This window comes from Typopeltis vanoorti, chromosome 15, assembly GCF_054136105.1.
Source record: "Typopeltis vanoorti isolate ZY-2024b chromosome 15, IOZ_Tvanoo_1.0, whole genome shotgun sequence".
NCBI classification, from domain to species: Eukaryota; Metazoa; Arthropoda; class Arachnida; order Uropygi; family Thelyphonidae; genus Typopeltis; species Typopeltis vanoorti.
The window spans coordinates 86,182,219-86,194,262 of NC_143563.1; the positions used below are offsets into that span (position 1 = coordinate 86,182,219).

A 12,044-nucleotide genomic window follows, 5' to 3' on the forward strand; every position below is an offset into this window, starting at 1 on the left:
GGTGGTTATTTGATGTGTTTGCGTAGATTGTTATACCGTACCTGTAGAGATTCGCAAATACTGTGATATAGGAGTTTTTTTTTTATGTTAGGTGGAATCATGTCTTTTATTTGGAAGAGTTTTGCTGCGATGATGTGGAGTTTAGTAATCTAGGTATTCCTATGTAAAGGTCAAGGTATTTTGCATGTGTTAAGGGCTTGATTTTGGGATATTGGGAGGTATTTTTGTTGTTAATGCAGCGGTATTTGTGATGGTGTATGTAGCGATAGTGGTGAGCGGCTCAGTATTCTCTGATTATGAATAATTAACATCTGGGTCTTGGCGCCGTTGATTACAATTGAGTTTTGGTAGATTTCATTGGTATATTGGTATATTAATTCATTTAGGTCTTGTTATGCTTTGGAGTGGACCATGTTGATGTCTGTGTAGCTGCTAGTAGCGCGGTGTACTGATATATTTGACTTCGTGTGCCCACGTTATAAACGTCGTTAATGCATACGTTGAATAGAGTAGGTGATAATATGGCGCTTTGTGGGACACCGTGTTTTATTTGTATACGCCGGCTGTAATATGTTCCTATTTTTGTTACTTGTGTTCTGTTTAAGAGATAGTTCCTGAACCAGGAATGCAATGTTTCTCTTTTTTTTCCCAGTGAGTATAGTTTGGTCAGCTGTGCTAAAGTTTATCAAATGCTTCGGTTGAGTCAGCGTTTCTCAACCTTTTTTTATGTGTGCCCCATTTTTCAATATTAGTTTTTGTGGATGCCTCCCCCAAACTTCACCCTTGCAATTCTTGTGTTAGTGATAAAACCCATAAAAGTTAGCAAAATAAAACAACAACACCAAAAAAAAACAAAAAAACTAGGCATTCATTAAATTTTTAAAATATTCATAAAAATTTAAATACTTTCAAATCTTTCAAATATTTTCAAAATAAATTCAAATCTTTCGAAAATTGTATATATCTGGCATCACTGCATAGACCGTTGAATCATATCGGCCTTTCGAAAACATTAGCAATTTCATCACGGGAAGTCTCGAATGTTCTGGAAATGTTTCAGCGAGTATAAATAAGGCTTGAAATGACAAGACGGAAGACAGTGACCAACAGTGAGAAGTCGATGGTCGGCATTAAAACTCCTATTCGCAACGACTGTGATACACGGTATAAAAACAATCTTTTGTAGTGTAGAAAAATGGATAAATTTTTAATTGGATGTAAGCAGGCATTTGACGACTGTGGAGCATCGACTTCAACAAACTCAGAATATCACTTTGAAAGTAAAATCAAGAAAGTATGCAGCAGAATATTTAGATTTCGGTTTTACAAAGACTGAAGTCAATGATGAAGAAAGACAACTCTGTGTTATTTGTTCTAAAATTCGGGCGGCTTTTAGCATGAAACCATGTAAACTTAAAAGACATTTGGAAACAATTCATAAGGAGTATGTTAACAAACCTCGAGAGGTCTTTGCTGCCAAACTGAAATGTTTCGAAAAGTTATGCATTCAAAAGGCTTTGTTTGTAAACGAAAAAGCTTTACTAGCTTCTTGGAAAGATTCATTTAAAATAGCTAGGTGTAAAAAGCCCCACGCTATCGGAGAAGACCTAATTCTGCTAGCTGCCATTGATATTGTGGAAACTATGCTTGGAGAAATTTTTACTAAACAACTACAGTACATACCTCTATCAAATGATGCTGTTGCTCGGCAAATTGGTGATATATATGAAGATATCCAGCAACAACTTTTGTCGAAGCTTTGTGACCAATTATTCTCAATTCAGCTTGACGAGGCAACAGATAACAATTGTCATTTAATTGATTATGTTCGATTTTGCGATGGACTATGAGCAGTTGAAAAATTATTGTTTTGTAAACTAATAGGAAGAAGATCCACAACACCTGAATTGTTCAAAATATTCGACGATTTTATATGCAAGGCAAGCACACAGTGAAATAACTGTATTAAGATTTGTACTGATGGTGCTCGAGTTATGTCTGGAAGGTTTAAAGTTTGCAACTCCTTGTGAGGGAAAAATCCCCACAATGTATTTGGACACATTGCATGATTCATAAAGAATCTCTTACTGCAAAGAAAATGAATCCTAGTCTAAACATCATGTTAACAACAGTTATATAAAATTATATAAAAATGAGACCCTTAAAATCAGATTGTTTTCTGAAGTTTGTAAAGACTTGGCTGCAGTGGAACATTCAGCGTTACTCATTTACTGCGAAGCAAGATGGTTATCGCTGAGAAATTGTTACAACGTATCTACGAATTAAGAGACGAAATAGCAATCTTCTTGGAAAAGGAAAATCACGAAGAAGCAGCGAAGTTTACAAACCACTTATTTGTGAGGAAATTGAGCTACTTAGTGGACATATTCGAGAATCTAAATATATTAACTTGCAACTCCAAGGAAAAAATTCACATATCTTAGAGATGAGTGAAAAGGTTAATGCTTTTTGTAAAAAGCTAGAGTTGTGAAACAAAAAAGGTAAAGCAACAAAAATTAGAAATGTTTGCAAATTTCGATGAATTTATCAAAACTAACAAGGCCGAAGAGCGACACATCAAAGTTTTATTTGCAACTATTGTAAATCATTTAACAATGTTGACGAAGAATTTTAGAAACTATTTTATAACCGAAGACAACATAATGGCAATGTACGAGTGGGTTAGAAACCGATTTCAAATTACTCCTGAAGGTTTCTCAATTGAAGAAGAGCAACAGTTTATAGATTTCATATCAAACGGCGAAATCAAAAGGCAATTTGCATTTAAATCGCTGTTTTAATTTTGGGTCGGTGTCGATGATGAATTTTCTGCACTAAATTCAAGAGCTTTTCGTGGACTTGTGCCATTTCCAACATCTTATCTTTGTGAAATCGGGTTTTCTGCAGTGACTACCTTAAAAATAAAATACAGATCTTAGTTAAATATAGAAAGAGAACTAAGACTGTTAATTTCCAATGTATCACCATCATATGCAGAGACGTAGCTAGCGGGGAAGGGGGGCGGTCCGCCCCGGATGGCACTTTGAACCTTTTAATCTTTTGCAGTTAATTCGAAAATACAATCTCTAATACTACTGCAAATTTTCCATAGAACTGCTTGTGAGAGAGTTTTTCTAAATAAAATTGACTAAGAATTATCTACATCACTATGAAATAGACTTCACCAATGTCATCGATGATTTTGCTAACAGAAAAGCAAGAAAAATAAGATTTTGGAATGTTAAAATTAAAGATTTACTTCAAAAATAAACATAGTGTTTTAATTTATTTCCCTATACGTCGTTTTGACTTTTTATAGTATTTTTGATGTGTATTGAGAGGGGCGGCAAACTCAGGAACCGCCCTGGGTGGCGGAAAGCACCATTGTTCATATGAAAAGCTTTGCTCTGCAACACATTCTCAAGGAAGCCACTAATTTTTAGATTCATTGTTATTGTTTAGTTTTAATTAGTTGCTCAGTATATTTTGCAATATTGATATGTTCCGGTAAGCGTAACTAGTTTATTCAATACAGTGTATTTTATACATTTTATCATTTTATTTTCAGAGTGTATTTTATAATTTTGTTTTTATGTTGTTTTTTGTGTCAATAAATAGTTTCATTAAATTCTTTTGTTTCAAAAAGTAGTTTTTCAGTTTTTCCTTTGATTTCCACTTTCTTCGCTTTTTTTCACTCCCTCCAAAGGGGACGTCCCCATAAGTTGAGAATCACTGATTTAATTATTTTAATGATCTTTGTAAATCATCTTTTGATGTAGCTAATACTATTTGATCATCTCTGCAAATAGTAGTGTATCTATCTTCATTTGTGGTGTTATTTGTATACCAAATGGGTTATACTGTTTCCAGATTGTTGAGCTTGTTTGTGGTACACGTTTTATTATGACTGATTCGCAGAACTGAATTGTAAAGCTTGATACACATGTCGATCCTGAATTCAATTAATACATTCGAGTATGTTGTCAGTCAGAAGAATATTAAATATGGCAATAGTAATAGTCGTGATGTTGTTAGAATGTGGTGACCTCTTTTTCTAGACTGAAATTACTTGTACAAGTAAGGTATCTTCGTCTTTCGACCCTCTCGTTTAGACAAGGACAACATTATATTGTCATTAGAGGATATTTTCTGTTTTCTATGTTGTCTTATGAAAATTGCACAGTTAAGTAGCAACATGATAATGCACAATGTCATACTGCAAGTGTGGCGACAGCGTTTGTGAAATGGGAGTGCAAAGGCATACTGACGATCAGTGTTCTTCTTTAGTGCTTTCATGAAAGAATTGGTCATGTTTGCTTATCCAATTGAAAATAATTACAGTACTCTGTGGAGGTGAAATAATTCACTTGAATAAATGCTGATGGATGTTGTTCACCTCGTCAGCAACGTGAGCGATGATTGTTATTGTTGATCCAAGTGTACCATCATTGTTATTGGTAATCTGACTGATCCAAGTGTCGCTTGGATCAGTTGGATTACTAGATTTACAGCTTAAACATAATTAAAAATACGACCATACAAAAAATAATAAAATAATTATTAAATAAAAATGATAAAACTGTGGATGTCCTCTGCCATAAGTGTTTTTATAGCACAGCCGATAGCGACCATGGGCCAAGGTTAGAGATCTATATGCGATTCTTGTTACGTGTGTGTGTGTGTGTGTGTGTGTGTGTGTGTGTGTGTGTGTGTGTGTGTGTGTGTGTGTGTGTGTGTGTGTGTGTGTGTGTGTGTGTGTGTGTGTGTGTGTGTGTGTGTGTGTGTGTGTGTGTGTGTGTGTGTGTGTGTGTGTGTGTGTGTGTGTGTGTGTGTGTGAGAGAGAGAGAGAGAGAGAGAGAGAGAGAGAGAGAGAGAGAGAGAGAGAGAGAGATACTAGGATTTAAGTTTTTGGAGCGTTTCAACTTGGATGTAACAAGTGACAGCAACTAATGTTCCGCGATTTAACATTTCTTTAATTAATGGTTTAATTTTCTATAGCTGTTTGATCTTTGAAATATATGTTGTGGTATTTGAACTGCAAATTCGTTCAAGTTACAGAATTTTTCAGATAATTATCTTCCCGCCAGGTGAAGTGATATCTTTTCGTTACATGCCCGCCATGTTGTGTTTCTATAATAATTAAGGGCGGCGAAAGAGAGTAGCGGTTGGCTGATGTGTGCTCTGTCTAGCACATAGGTGAGAGTATACATGCACGTTGGAGTGTGAGATGAACTGTGTGTGTAAGCAACATGTATTGATTGCCGTATTGGGAATAAGTTTGTTCATATGCTATGTTATTCATGTATTCTGGATGCTGTGATATATAATTAAATTACATATTCATCCGTCAGAGAATTTACTGGGTAAGTTATTTTTTGAGGTGCAATCATTTGTTTTGAATCCCCGTCATGAGATTTCCCAGCGAGTTGAAAATTCATGGATGCTGAGAGATTTTTTTGCTTGAAGTTCTTACATTTGATGCGTTCATAATATTTGTGCATCCGATGTATGAATCACCCATGACTAGTAATAAGTTGGCCTTAAAGTTAAGTTTATTAATTGATTGTTTGATGAAAAGTGTAGATGTTTCCGGTGTATATTATAATTTATTGTAAAAGAAACATAATTACATTAGCCGGTGTTTTACGATTATAATATAATATTGTGCTTAGATGTATTATCGCTTCTGGAACCAACGAGTTTGGGACTATTAATCGTCTTCTAACTGCTGTAGTGTTCAGTAGTAGACCCACACACATTACGCCCAAATAGCAACCCTTAGGCGAAGCCGTATTTGGCTCTCATACCTGTTAGGTTGTCTGTTGTCCACTCCCCAGCTAATCAAAATCAGGTTTTCATAGGAAGCCGATGGTGAAAATAAGCGTAAATTTCAGTCCAAGTTTATTAAACGTCCAGTTTTTAATTATATAAAAACTTAATAACATGATTCATAAAGCTATTCTAGATTTAGCAGGATCGCTTTATATGTTTGACCTCCCCCCACTCTTTTCTTGCGACAGTGTTCTGTTTTACATTTTAGAATGATAATGTAAAATGGATTTTACAATGTATGTGATGCGAAATCTTAATTTTGAGCCAAGAAGAAATACATTTATATCTCTTTTATTATTATTTTTTATTTATTTATTTTTGATAAATGAAGTTTGACCAGATTAGTACCATGCTATGATTCCAGTTAATATTCGAATATAAAGAAGACAGTGTTTTTATTGGTGAAAGTTTGTTATTAAATAGTTGTCCATATAAATATTAATTTATATGCTGGAATAAATGATATAGAGATGTATAACATGCACGCATCACGTGTTATATAGTGCTATAATATTTTGTATTATGATATGAAAACGTTCGATCCCTATGCTTCAGAGTATTCTGATGCATTTAAAGTTAGAAATTCTTCTTCGTATTGTATATTTTTATGACATTTCGTTTTGTCATCGGATTAGATTATTATTATTACTACACGATATTATTTTATTATCAAAGTATAGTTATTTTAACTCAGTTAAGTCCACATACGTGAACTTGGATTAAATATATTTTATCGACGAAAAATGGAGTTGTTAAAAGCGTTATTTTCCCCTTTCTTTTCCCTCCTTCACAATATTTATTATTGTGTTATTACATGACAGCTCTTGAATTTAACTAAGCAGTATTTGAATGGGTTTAAAATCTACTACCTTCTTTGCTTGTAAAGATACTGAAGGTAATGAAATCTGTTACCATCGTAGGATATGATAAACAGAAATAAGTCGGTTTGTAGGTGTGTAATTATGTAAAATGAATCGTTTTTTGACTGCGACCTGGTTTTAAATACTGGAGCACATTTTTGAGGATAATGCTTTTTACATTAATACAGTCAATTTGGCATATAAAGCTTTTAGATGATAAACTTTGACTTCTCACATTAACTTTGCAAGAGCCATTGATTTTTAGTTCTATATGGAATAATACTTTAGTCTTGTATTTAGAATAGTAATCCCATAAGTGAATTTTGATATTTTTGCTTTAGAATGCATTCTGAATGTGTATATTTGCAGTTCATTAATAAAACAATGTCCCACAGTTTCATTTTAATCTGATCTTCAAAGAAGAGAGCTAATATTACTACTGCGTAATTCCTAGGTCTTTAAAAATTGTGTTCACAGTGTTTTTTTGGGCAAGTTAACAATCAAAAGGCTTTGGCAACAAAGAATCCTCTGGCACCTTTTTATTTCTAGTCCAAGCAGGCAGATCTTTTGCTCTTAACTTTTTGAAGATGGGCAGGCGACTAGTCTCTTAGTCTCTGCTCTTCTATCATCACTGATGGAGCTTACGGCTATCATTGAATCAAGGCTTTCTGGATCTTTTTTATTTTATTTAATTTTTTACCTGCTTGGTTAAAATTCCGAATATGGTTATTTAAAGTTTTAGAAAAAGTGCTGAAGATCAACAAACTTGGTAACGGGCATAAGAAAGTTTTAGAAAAAGATCTATTAATTGACAACTAGAACTGAACTTATAATGAACTTTCTTTGTGCTGCTGCCTAGCACTATGGAAGTAAATGACATTTCCACAAGTTTTGCAGGCATTTGGTAAACACACACTGATATAATACTGGAGTATATAATTGTTCTAAGCTCTTAAAGCTACGAAGAGCTTCAATTTATTTAATATCTAGTTTTCATCTGATTTGTTACTGTATACATAATCAAAAAATTTTACATAGATATACTATGTGAAATGAATTTTGTATCTTGTTTTTGACCATAAAAGCATAATGTTTTCCTACATAGCTACAATATTGTTTCACATTTTCTTAGCTTATAAGCACAATCGAAGTTTGCATTGAAATAAGAATTATATTAATGCAGCAAATCTTGTCAATTTTTGATGTTCACTTGTTGTTGAATACAATATACTTAACATAATTTAACAGCTTTTGTTTAGTATTAATGTACTTAATTGACTACTTTGTTACTTTAGTATGAACTGTTAGTTTCTATTCAGTTTTAATCATGTCATGATGTGAAGGTTATTAGTAACTGGTAGAGCCTCTGCTACTAATGGCTCACAAAAAGTTAAGCAAGTTTGAGCATGGTTAGTAGTTGGAAGGGAAAATAAATGTGGATGTCCGCTTAATGCAACTAAGTTTAGGTTTTAAAATTTGGGATCCACAGATGGAATGTTTCATTTACTCACTTGGAGCTATTCTTTCTTCACAACCTTTGCAATACAACCTCTGAACTTCAACTTTCTATCCACAATTATCTCAAGACCCCTAGCTTCCTTAATTTCTTCTAGATCGTGGGGTAATTGTGGATAGAAAGTTGAAGTTCAGAGGCTCTATTGCAAAGGTTTTGAAGACATCAGAGAATTACTGCAATATTGTGGAAGATATTGACTATGAGATAAAAGGTGGTACTCCCATTGTATAAAGTTTTGATCAGACCACATCTGGATTTCTCAACTCAGATCTGGTCTCCCTTCCACCTCCAGGATTTGATGGGCATGAATTAACCTTGGAGGGATATAAGAAATAGATAAGAAAAAGGATATGAGGACTGTATACTGACTATATGCTGGTCTGGTTGGCCGAGTGGTTAGCATATCCGCTCTCCAGCCAAAAGGCTGCGGGTTCGAATCCTGCTGTGGGCATGGATGTTCGCGATTGTCTGTGAAAATATTAGTGGTGGTGGTAGATGACGTTGGTGTAGATCAGTGCTTCCCAAACTTCTGGATGTCAGGGGCCCCCCTTTGCAAAAATTAAAATATATCACGGCCCCCTAGAAAAAAAATCGTAATAGAGAGATATATTATTATAATATTTATTGTATTTATATTCAATACAAAACATACACAGCGAATATTGCAAAAATCAAATGTATATATTACATTTTTTGCCTCTTACCGTTTGGTTCTGAAGACGATGCGGACTGTTCTGATAAAATATGAAATTCTGTCCTTTTTTTTTATCAGCCACTTATCCATCTCAGGGTTAAATTTTTTAACATAGAATAGATCAAATATCATCACCACTTTTCAGATACTGGCACACCACAGACCGATAACATGAAATTAGTGAATATTACCTGAATAAGGGAATCCCCGGACCAGGAACATTTTTCTCTTTTGTGAATTTTCTCCCTTTACAGTAATTAAGCCTAATGCGAAAATTTATTTTCACTTTCATTTACAATAAATAAAATGTACATGTTACAGTCCACTTAGGATACATTTACAAATTATATAATGAATTTATACAGAATAAATAACTAAAAAAAAATTACAATTATTATTTCAATAAAAAAATAGTAAGTATTTAAATTAGAATTTACTTAGGAGTAAAATTAGCTCAGGATATGCAATTTATGTTAAATCATGAAGTATTAATAATCATAAAATTCTTCATTCACAATTTAACACTTTCCATATAATTCTCTTTACCTTAGGCCATAAATTACACTGGACGGCTAATATGTGACCTTTAGACTTTCTTACATTCAATTAATTCACATACATTACATAGGATATTCTCTTTTTAACTACATTTATATACAAAATTGCTTTCATGACCTTGGGTAAACAAGATTAATTTCACATCTCTAAATCAACGTTTTTACAGCCTTACTTAAGGTTAATATATGTGTATTTTCTCTCTTGCCCAAGTACAAGTTTTCTCCTTGTTTACATTTTAGATTTGTTAGATCCTGAATGAATAATTTCTTTTAATAAATGTTTCATTCAGGATGTAACAGCCTTAAACATGTCAAGAACTATCCAACCTTTGTGCAGTGTTTATCATACTTTGCTTTGAACTCATTCAGAGTAACGGCACCCACAACAAATTCTGGCAACCTATTCCACTCATTCACTACTCTCCAAGCAAAAAACCTGGTTCTAACTACACTCATCAGTTTCCATGGATGGCCCCTAGTTCTCCCACCACCTTTCAGACCTATTCTGAAATATTTCCTTTGAACATCAATCATATCACTCCTTTTCTGCCTATCAATCAGTTTCTGTAACCCACAAATCTTTGACCTGTTCTCATAAGGTTCATTCCATAGACTGGATACCATCTTGGTCACTCGCCTTTGGATCCTCTCCACCTTCTCCTCATCACCAAGAACCCTGATGCATCTATGTGCAGTAGTCAAGGTGACTTGCTTGTCTCTGCTTGTCAAGGTATTCTTCAGTAACCAAGTAATCTGATGAGCTGCTGTAGCCACTTTTGTTATGTGCCCCCCTAAACTTTAACTTGCTATCCGTTAACACTCCTAAATCCATCAGTGGTATACATCTGGCAATCTTCTTATCCCAAAATGCATAACCTTACACTTGGCCACATTAAACTGCCATCCATTCTCCTTAGCCTAGTCTGCCAGTCTATTCCAAATCATCCTGCTAAATTTTGACATCATCTGTATTGACTATTGCTTTTCTCTACCTAACTTTGCATCATCGGTGAATAACTGAACAGTTCCTCTCAGATCCTTTTCTTTATCATTAATGTACAAATTATATAGCTCTCTGGTATGGTATAATGAGAGTGCAAGGTAGTGTTAATCTGGAAGTGTTGTTTTTATCCTTGGTAATATAGGCTGGATAGATGAAATAACATGTGATCATAAAGAAACTTATTAACAAGCAAATAATGAGGCACTGGGGAACATATTAATGAGCAACATAGTGATAGCTTATCAACTGTGAAGGGTGATCATTATGGGGAATTTTTATTCTTGGTAATATAGGCTGGATAGATGAAATAACATGTGATCATAAAGAAACTCATTAACAAACAAATATTCAGGCTTAGGTGCTAGCTTAAACTCATAATTAGGTTTAATGGAAATAATAGCACAGAGAAATAATTGACACAAGTTTAATAGTTCCTCTGTTTTGTCTGTCCATTTAAATTTAGGAACTATTAAACTCTTGTTGGTTATTTCTGTGCTGTGTTCATTCCTTCAAATCTAATTATGAGTGTAAAGCTTGGTATTCTTGTGAGATTGTCACCAGAAGTAGTCTTAGGTACAAAGAACATATGACAAGTTTTGGATTTGGAAGTGTTGTTTTTATCCTTGGTAATATAGGCTGGATAGATGAAATAACATGTGATCATAAAGAAACTTATTAACAAGCAAATAATGAGGCACTGGTAGCCAGGTCACAGCAGCATATACTATATAAAGCAGCATACCGCTTTATCATATTGGAAAAAATGTCAATATAGGTATGTGGCAGTCCAGAGGCACACTAGAGTGTCCAGGTGATGCTCTCATCACCAGATTTATTACTTCTTGGCTAATAGCCAGTTGGTAGACATTTGAATTGCTTTGAAGTCTTAGTAAGGGGAAAAAAAAAAAGCTGTATTTAAAGATTAAAGGTAAGTTTATGAATAAGAAAATAGCCCATAGCACAATTGGAAGAACAGTGGAACATGGCATTAATTTGCTCATCTTAGCCAAAAGTTATAGGCATTAGTGAGGCCTGGCTGAAGATGATATAGTTACAAGGATAGAATGAGAGAGAGGGGTAGTATTTTTAGAGAGGAAATAGAATGAGAAGAGGGGGGGGGGTTGCTAATGACAGCAGTAGAATTTGAAGCTAAAAAGAAAATATATTAGGAGGACAGATGCCAAAGGTAGTTGATTTGGGCTATCTGGTGTCAGAGGCCATCAGGATGAAATATATAATTGGTTGCTGTTATAGGCCAGGATGTATAAGGGAGAATGTAGACTGGCAAATTAGCATGATGAGTGCATGTTAAGTAATTATTATAGGGATGTAGGCTGAAAGGAGAAATGGTCACAGTGAGGGGAAAGAAATGAAATTTATACAGTCACGAAGGGATAATTCTCTGATACAGCATGTAATGGAAATGACATATGGTTCAAGAGTACCGGATCTAGGCAGAGCGTCAGAAAACTTAGTATAATATTTTAAATAATGGCTTCACACATGTAAGAGAAAACCAAATAGGATTTAGTACTCCTATATAATTTGCTCAAGCTTCATTCAGGGAGAAGACAGAGTTGAT

The 12,044-nt window shown here is 34.2% G+C and overlaps 1 protein-coding gene across 7 annotated transcripts in view; it reads left to right on the forward strand.

Moving 5' to 3' along the window:
• Window positions 1–5,140: 5,140 nt before the first annotated feature.
• The window catches only part of chb (CLIP-associating protein), a 723,643-nt gene continuing 716,739 nt past the window's right edge, over window positions 5,141–12,044 (forward strand). For all 7 annotated transcript variants that reach the window (XM_090405359.1, XM_090405362.1, XM_090405366.1 and 4 more), the window contains exon 1: window positions 5,141–5,363. The gene's annotated coding sequence lies outside the window, so the exon portion shown is untranslated. The remainder of the gene's footprint in view (window positions 5,364–12,044) is intronic.